Here is an 8,305-nt window from a genome sequence, read left to right as displayed (position 1 = left end):
GAAGACTATAAACTGGTTGGAACACCTATGGTTACAGGTTGTAGATTGTCAAAAGAAGATGATTCAACCTCAGTGGATGAGAAGGAATACAAATCTATGATTTGTAAACTTCATTATGTTGTTCATAGTAGACCGGATATTTCCCATGCAGTTGGTTTAGTAACAAGATTTTAGAAGAGCCCTAAGGAGACACATATGACAGCAGTAAAGAAAATATTTTGATATCTTAGAGGGATAGTTGATTATGGATTTTGGTATCCATATAAAGGCAATTTTTCTTTGCAAGTAGTGACTGATGCTGATTGGGCAAGGAATGTAGATGATCAGAAGAGCACAAATGGTTGTGCATTCTTTCTAGGTGGTAGACTAGTATCTTGGACCAGTAACAAACAAACTTGTATTTCTCAATCTATAGCATAAGAAGAGTATGTAGTTGCATCCATGAATTGTACACAAGATATATGGACAAGGGATGTCTTGGAAGGATTCACAAAGGATATGATAGAATCGGTGATCATACATTGTGATAACACTAGTGCTATAAACATTTCTAAGAACCCATTATTGCATGCTAGGACTAAATAGATTGACTTGAAGTATTACTTTCTGAGAGAAAGAGTACAGGAAAAGAAAGTGAGACTCTAGCACGTACCAAGTAAGGAGTAGTTGGTAGATATATTCACTAAGACACTACCTAAGGCTACCTTTGAATATATCAAAGGTAAGTTAGGGGTTATACCCGTACCCAAGATCAACTAGGATGCTAGTGATGCATCAATCTACTAGACTAATTGAAGATCTTTCACTATGGATTGATGAGAAGTGGGCTACTCATCAGGGGGAGTAGTAGAGATAAAGAAGCAAAGATTAAGACAAAATATGCCTTTTAACCTTTGGCATTTCTATCAAAGGGGGAGAAGAAATGTAACAGTGATGGGGAGAAGAATAATGACAAGGCAAAGATTAGGTGAAGCACAAATTAGTACAACATGACATTTTGAGGTCTTGATATTTGTTCATTAGTTGATTGTTTTAGTTGTTGCATTCTTTTAGTGTTTCCGTCAATGCCAAAGGAGGAGATTGTTGGCATATTGGCATATTGGCATAACTGATAGAGATAATGATGTACCGGTAAAGAACTGTTGGTGATGATATATTGATGGACTGTTGGTGATGATATAATTGTAATATCATGATTAGTTATTTGTGTTGTCATTGATGGAAACCATGATTGTTTATGTTTGGTATATCATCTAACTTATCTAAGCCTGAACGGTAATGGAATGTTTGCTAAACTGATAGTGAACTGGTAAGCAGGAATAGAGAAGGAGATGGTTGCAGTTATGATCTTTATTTGGTTAAGTGTTGTGGTTCAAAATGTATGCTTGTGACACTATAATGAGTCTATGACTAGAACCCCATCATGTTTGAAGAACCAGAAGTCATGTTTGTAATTGATTATTGTTTATTCAATGTAGGCTTTGAGAACTGGTAAAAAGATCTCTAATTGGTGATGTTTTATGGTTTGGTGGTGAATCTTATCATCTTCATTACTTAGTTGTGACATGTCAAAAACCATGTGTGATGATAAGATTTTAGTTAAGCACATACAAGGATCAAATTTATTGGGAAATGGTGAAGTTCTTACTAGAATGTGGTAAGGGTTTGACAACTTATCAGATTGATGTGCGGTGATGTGTTATGATCATTCAATGTTTGTAATTGTCTTGAAATTTGTTGTAATGATATGTATGATGATCTATAATGATTTGTAATAATCTGATATGATCTATGATGTAGATTCAATGTACTTTTAATGTTGTTATGGTTTTGTAAATGACCTAATTGTAAAGTCTATTTAGGTCAAGTTTGAAAAGGTTTAGTGTGTCAGTAATAAGAGAAGAAGAGTGTGCCAAACCAGATTGAGATGTATGCATGTATGAAGTAGATTGGAGATAAAATGGATCTGTATTAGCAAGCAGAGACTGTATTGATCAGATCATTTATATGTTATTTCCTAGCAGTTGTAGCAATATTAAAATCCCTTAACCAGGTAGGTCCTAATAGGCCTGATCTTGTAAATCCCTTAACTGGGTGGCTCATTAATTTGGGTTTAAATCCTTTAGAAAGGTTACTCATAATCAGATAGAGATCCTGATAGAGCTGACGTTAAAATCCCTTCACTTGGTGACTCCTAACAAGGTCTTCTCTTAGTCGAACATTATTGTAAAGCTCCTAACTGGGCTAGGCCTTTAACATGGCACATTCCAAAAGAGTGCAATTTTTTTGGGTACCAATTCCCACTGTGGTTTTTTCCCATTTGGGTTTCCACATGAAAAATCTTTGTGTTCATATTATGGATGGATTATTGAGTTATTCATTTGATTTCCTTACTATATTGTCTTAATCATGATCACTTAAGTAGCTACCTGTAATGTTTTGGTAAATTTGATTTAAGTGATTGTTTGATCAGTTAGCAATACTAGCTATGAACTATTTTTAGTCAAGTGTTTTCAGATTGGAGAAAGATTATAGTTTATTGTTATTACTAATTCACCCCCCTCTCAGTAACAACTAGATCATCACATTAACAACATGAGGTAAGAGGAGTGTAAAGGCACTACCTTTTCACCTATAAAGAGGGCAACATCCGTTGAAAGACATATATGAGCATGATCATATTTTTCTTGAACAAATTCCTTAAATTCTTTACAATTTCCAAGAGAACGAGAATAACAATTATGAAGAAGACAATGCAAATCATGTTTCTTATACTTATAAATATAATTAAGTCTAATGAAAAAAAATGCAATGTTCTTATCATACTTCAATCTCCAAAAAATTCTAGTGGCCAATTTTTCTTGATCATTAATGGGTGTAGGCTTATTGTTATGAGATTGAGGACAAGAATTATTATTATTGATAAGTTCTTTTATTGAATTTTGAAAATTGGGACAATCATCAACATGGTGATCATGGGTTTGATGAAATGAACAAAAATGAGTTTTTGAAGATGAAGCTCTTTTGCAAGAAATAATGGCTTTTTGTCTTGCAAGATGATTTTTGAAGTTTTGAATCCTAAGGAGATTTATTATCATTTCCTAGGTCTTCTATGGTGATTTGTACAGGAGGGTTTATAAGGTCTCGAATTCCTTGTTCAAATTTTCCAGATCCTTGTCCTCTAAAACCTTGTTTTGGTATAATGTTAAAGCCACTCCTCTAAGAATCTTTTGATTGAGAAGGTGGGGGAACATTATAATAAATTTCTTTGAAGTTTGTAATGTAAGGATGTTTAGAAGGAATGAAAAGATTAGTAAATAAAGAAGGAATATCTTGTAGGGAAGGATTTTCCTTTTTTTCATCATGCATATCTTCTTTGGTAGGTGGGGAAGGAAGATCCTTATCATCAAAGTCCTCATCTTTGCTTAATTTAATAGGCTTTGCGAGAGTAAGGAGTATCTAGAGAGATAGAAACTCCAATATTTTGACCTTTCCTCCCTTGCACAAGGGTCTGTGTATGAGAAGAAGATGGGGCCATGTTTCTATTCAATGCTTTCTCTCCATTAGAGAGATCACTGGTAGGAGTATTAGCTCTTTCTTCATTCACATTACATACCCTAGGGGTGGTACAAGTATTAGGTTTATCTTTGTCATTTATAGGATTAGGATCAACAAAAGCTTTTAGGTTATCTATATATGAAATGCATTTTCCCAAAACTGTCACCATAACACAACATACATGAAAAATGAAAGATCTAAGATCTAATTTATGAAAAGGAATCAACTTGGAGATCCGAAGAATGCAATATGTCTAAGTGCTATGAATGAAAAAATGTAATATGAAAAGAAATAAGCCACTATCCAACACATGATTATAATAAATGTACGTAAAAATCAATGTAATCATATGTGAAATAGAAAATAGATCAAATCCATTAATTGCCACAATGAATATTGAAATTTAAGTCCAAGTAAATTTTTTGAAATAAATTAGGATTTTATAAATGAAACCACTTAATTTATGTAAATCAATGAAATGAGAATTTGAAAGTTGAGATTTAGAAATTAGAATTTGCAAAATAATTAAATGATGCAAAATTTTAGAAAAATGATTATTCAATTTTTGAAAAATTATGCAACCTCCTAGGAAACATAAATTTATAATTAGGGCCTTGAAAATAACCTCTTAATTTAAATTTAAAATCACCCACTAGAAGATTTGAATTTATCCAATCTAATTTTAAAATTAGGAATTTGTTAAATAACCTCTTAATTTTAAAATTTAAATTTGAAATGTTGAAATTTGGGAATCGAAAGAATTAATTTAATATTAAAAATTAAGGCTCTTTTAATTAAGCTCTTAATTTTTTAAAATTTAAATTGGAATTATCCACAAAGGATTAAATTTAAAATTAGGGTCTGTCAAGAGGAAAATAATCGAACCCTAGTTGCTCTCCCCTCTTCCAACTCCAAGGAGAGAGAAGGGAGGTTACTAGGGTTGATGGTTTTCACTTAGGGGAGACTTTACATTCAAAAGAGGGGTTGAAACCCACAAGATCCAATCCCACACAATGCAAGATTGGATTCTAAATGTGTTTCAAAGGTTAAGACAGCAAGGCTACCCTCTTTTGTAAAGTATGTAGATAGAATGATTAAGCTAGGAATGCATAGAAAGTGAGAAAGATTCACTTATAAACTGAGATAGGGATATAGGATGAAGCTATGGACCTAGAATTAGCAGTAAAATGTTGATATGACATTGTTCTGCAAATTTGAGCAAAAGTTGACGGGACGATGGCACCCGGCGTGCACACGGTCCTCCGAAAAATCCATGAAATGAAGGGGGATATGTTCGTCTCTGCACAAGGATTCTAGATCTTCAATTTCAGCTATGTACCTGCAACCTACACATCGAAAAGCGAAGACAATTGGGGGGTTAGGGATTAGGGGTTTGCGCTTAGGTCAAAACCCGGTTTTGGAATTAACCAAGAAATGAGAAATGCTGTAAATGTGAACGTTTGTAATGTAAAACAAGTACTAGTACCTTGTTGTAAGGATGTTTGTATCCTTATATGCGAAGGTATAGATGTTGTTGTATGTTGTATGTTGTAAGTAGTATGTGATCTCCTCTTCAATGGTTGGATCCTTGTCTTGAATGCAACACTTAGCCTTGAATGGAGACTTAGAATGATCAATTGCTTGAAGGAATGCTTGAATGCTTGAATGCTTGAATGTTTGAATATCGCTTCCACCTTTTTTTCATCCATCCAAATGGGAGAGGAAAATGTGGTTTATATACTTGTCAATTAGGGATGATACACTAATTTTCCCGACCTTAGGCTGACCAGGAAATGTTATTTTCCAATTTGCAAACAAAAAGACCCGAAGCCTCACAGGAGACTGGGCCCAAAATAGGGCCAGGGACAAGGGTGCTGGGCGCCATGGTCCTAGGGGACCAAGGCGCTGGGCGCCATGGTCCTAGGGGAGCAAGGCGCTAGGCACCCTGGTCCTGAAGGACCAGGGCACTGGCCGCTCTGGTCCCACCTCCCGGGACAGTAGGGTGCAAGGAGGGATCAGGCTAGGGTGCTGGAAAAATGCAGTTTTTGGTGTCATGGACAAGTTTCGAGGTCTCCATTCAGGTTCCGTGTTGCGTCGCCATCGTGAAGACCGAAATGCGGTCGAAATTGCAAGTGTCGCAATTTGAGGATGCTACATTTAGCCCCCACTTTAGCGGGAGTATGTATGCTAATACTTTCGGTAAAGTACAAGGAAACAACATTGAAAGACTTTCACCATGTCAAGGAGGCAAGATACACCAAGCCCCCAGTGGACTAAGGATCTTACGACTTCGATTGACAAAGTAAAAGGGAAGATCACGAGGGAGAACCATGGCTATCAGTAGTAAGGTTCCCTCACTATGAGTCATGCAAGAAAGATATCAAAAATTTTCAAGGCAAAGCTAAATTTGCCAAGAAATTTTCAAGTATCTTGAAGAGATATGAATGGGGTGTATGCCCCCCTACGTTAAAGTGATCGCACACGCCTCATCGGGGGTGATTGCTTTAAGGTAGTGATACATATAGGAAATGAGAAAGGAAAGGAGCACGTTACCCCCAAGTGTGAGATAGACCCAAGGATAATAGACACAAAACATGAAGCACGAGGTGACTTCGCTTTCCTTGGGGTCAGTATCATGTATATCATATGTATGTATGCATAATTGTTCTTCATTCCCCAATCAAGGAAGGTCACCTAGAAGAAGGGAACACATGTGTCTTTTGAGTCAACATGAGAGAGACCAAAAGAGATCTCAATGCTTTGCATTGTCCTCAAGTAGACAACACTAAGGACAACAAATAGAAGAATGAGAATAACACATAGAAGAAGTAACAAAAGAGAGGAGGAGAGAATCTGCTATGCTAATGTAACTAGTCTAGCATGTCATCTACCCCCCGATCTTGCTGATCAATGTTTCGGGAAGGCAGGGAACATGCTAGAGGAGGAACATCCAACACAACAGATGGAGCTATCACAAGATCCAAACAAGGGCTATGTTCATGTTCTAAGCCACGTTGTTCTTGTCTAGGAGCTAGGATAAGTGCTTTAGAAAATTCATTAGATAAATGGTTATCAACATCAACAAGTTCATATTCACTATCAGAAGCAAGAGGAATAACATGTTCATCATGAATAACATTTTCGTCTATAGCATCATCAAGATTTATAAAAATAGGATCTTTAACTCGCACAGGATCAAGACCATCATGCATCTTATGTTTAGGAGACTATGGAGAAAATGGAATAATGCTTGTTGAAGGTGTTTTTGGAGATTGTAAAGTTTGAGAAGCAGTTGCTTGAGCTCTAAGATGATGATTTTGTCGACGTTCGCGTGCAGAACGATTTCATATAGTCTTAGTAGGGAGTGAAGAAGATTGAGGAGGAGGAATGTTCTCATCCTTATCACTTGGGCATTTAGGTTGTGGTCTCTTAGGCCGGATAATAGGAGAAGAAGAAGGTCTCTTCTCTCTATAAAAGGAAGGAGGAGGAACTGCTCCATATAAAGGAGGAATTTTTTGTTTAGGAAGGAGACCAAGTCCATCATGATGAGGAGGTATAGGTCTACTTTTAGAAGGTTTATTCGGCATAGACATAGTCACATCCATGGGAATGGGTTGGGAATCTTCTTGAGGAAAGACATTAGTTTTATCTTTCAAAGGAAGAACTTCCTTCTCAAGAATAATAGGAATATCAAGTTTAGGTGTTCGAGGTTCACTTAGAGATAAGATCATATCTGTTTTCCACTTTTGATAAGATTTGAAAAGATGATCACTTCGTGGAGGAAGGGATTGGAATTGTTTAGGCCAAAAATAATCAATAGGAACACTAGAAGTTCTTTCAGTTGGTTTAAAGAGACTATGATTCACAGTAACAACTTCACCATTATGGGGAAATTTCAAACACTTATGAATAGGAGAAGAAATAGCTTTCATGGAAGATAACCAAGGATAGCCAAGCTTCACACGAAATTGTTCGGATGAAGGAATAATAGAAAAGTTCACATCAAGGGATTTGTTATGGACCTCAATAGGTAATGTAATAGAACCAATTGCAGGAGAAGAAAATGCATCAAATAATTTCACAATCACGTCTGTTTTTTCATAGATCACTTGATTCAATTACAAAGTAAAAAGAAATTCTTCAGTAATAACATTAACCATGCACGAAGGATCAATAAGCACTCCACGGCAAGGTGTATTCTTGACTTTTGCAACTATGTATAAAGGAACATCAGGTGCCCTGATAGTTTCACTAGAATCAAATGTGATGGAAGGTTCTTTAGGGTTTTCTTGCTGCTCTACAAAGTTAATCACATTCGGAGTCATAGACACAAGACCATCAGATGAGAAAGAGGAATCATTAGTCTCAATCGCATTAGAGGTATGAGAAGGTAGTGGATTAGTAAAAATTTGAAGATTTTGGTTAGGAGGAGCTACAGATGTATTGCCTTTATCATTCACTCCAGAAATAGAAATAGTATTATTATCAATCAAATCTTGAATTTTACCCTTTAAAGCAAAACATTTTTTCAGTATCATGCCCAGGTTGACGATGAAATTGACAAAAAGATTTGTTATCAAAATAAGGTGAATTAATCTTTGCAGGATCAATTTGCCTTATAGGAGGAAGAGTAAGCACATTTTGTTCCAATAACTTATTCATAATACTATGCAATGATTCATTCAAAGGAGTATACTTTCTTTCTTTCTTGAAAAACTTAGAAATAGGAGGCACACCTGATGCTGCA

The sequence above is a fragment of the Cryptomeria japonica genome, chromosome 7, assembly GCF_030272615.1.
Source record: "Cryptomeria japonica chromosome 7, Sugi_1.0, whole genome shotgun sequence".
Taxonomy (NCBI): Eukaryota; Viridiplantae; Streptophyta; class Pinopsida; order Cupressales; family Cupressaceae; genus Cryptomeria; species Cryptomeria japonica.
This window is presented reverse-complemented; position numbering follows the sequence as displayed.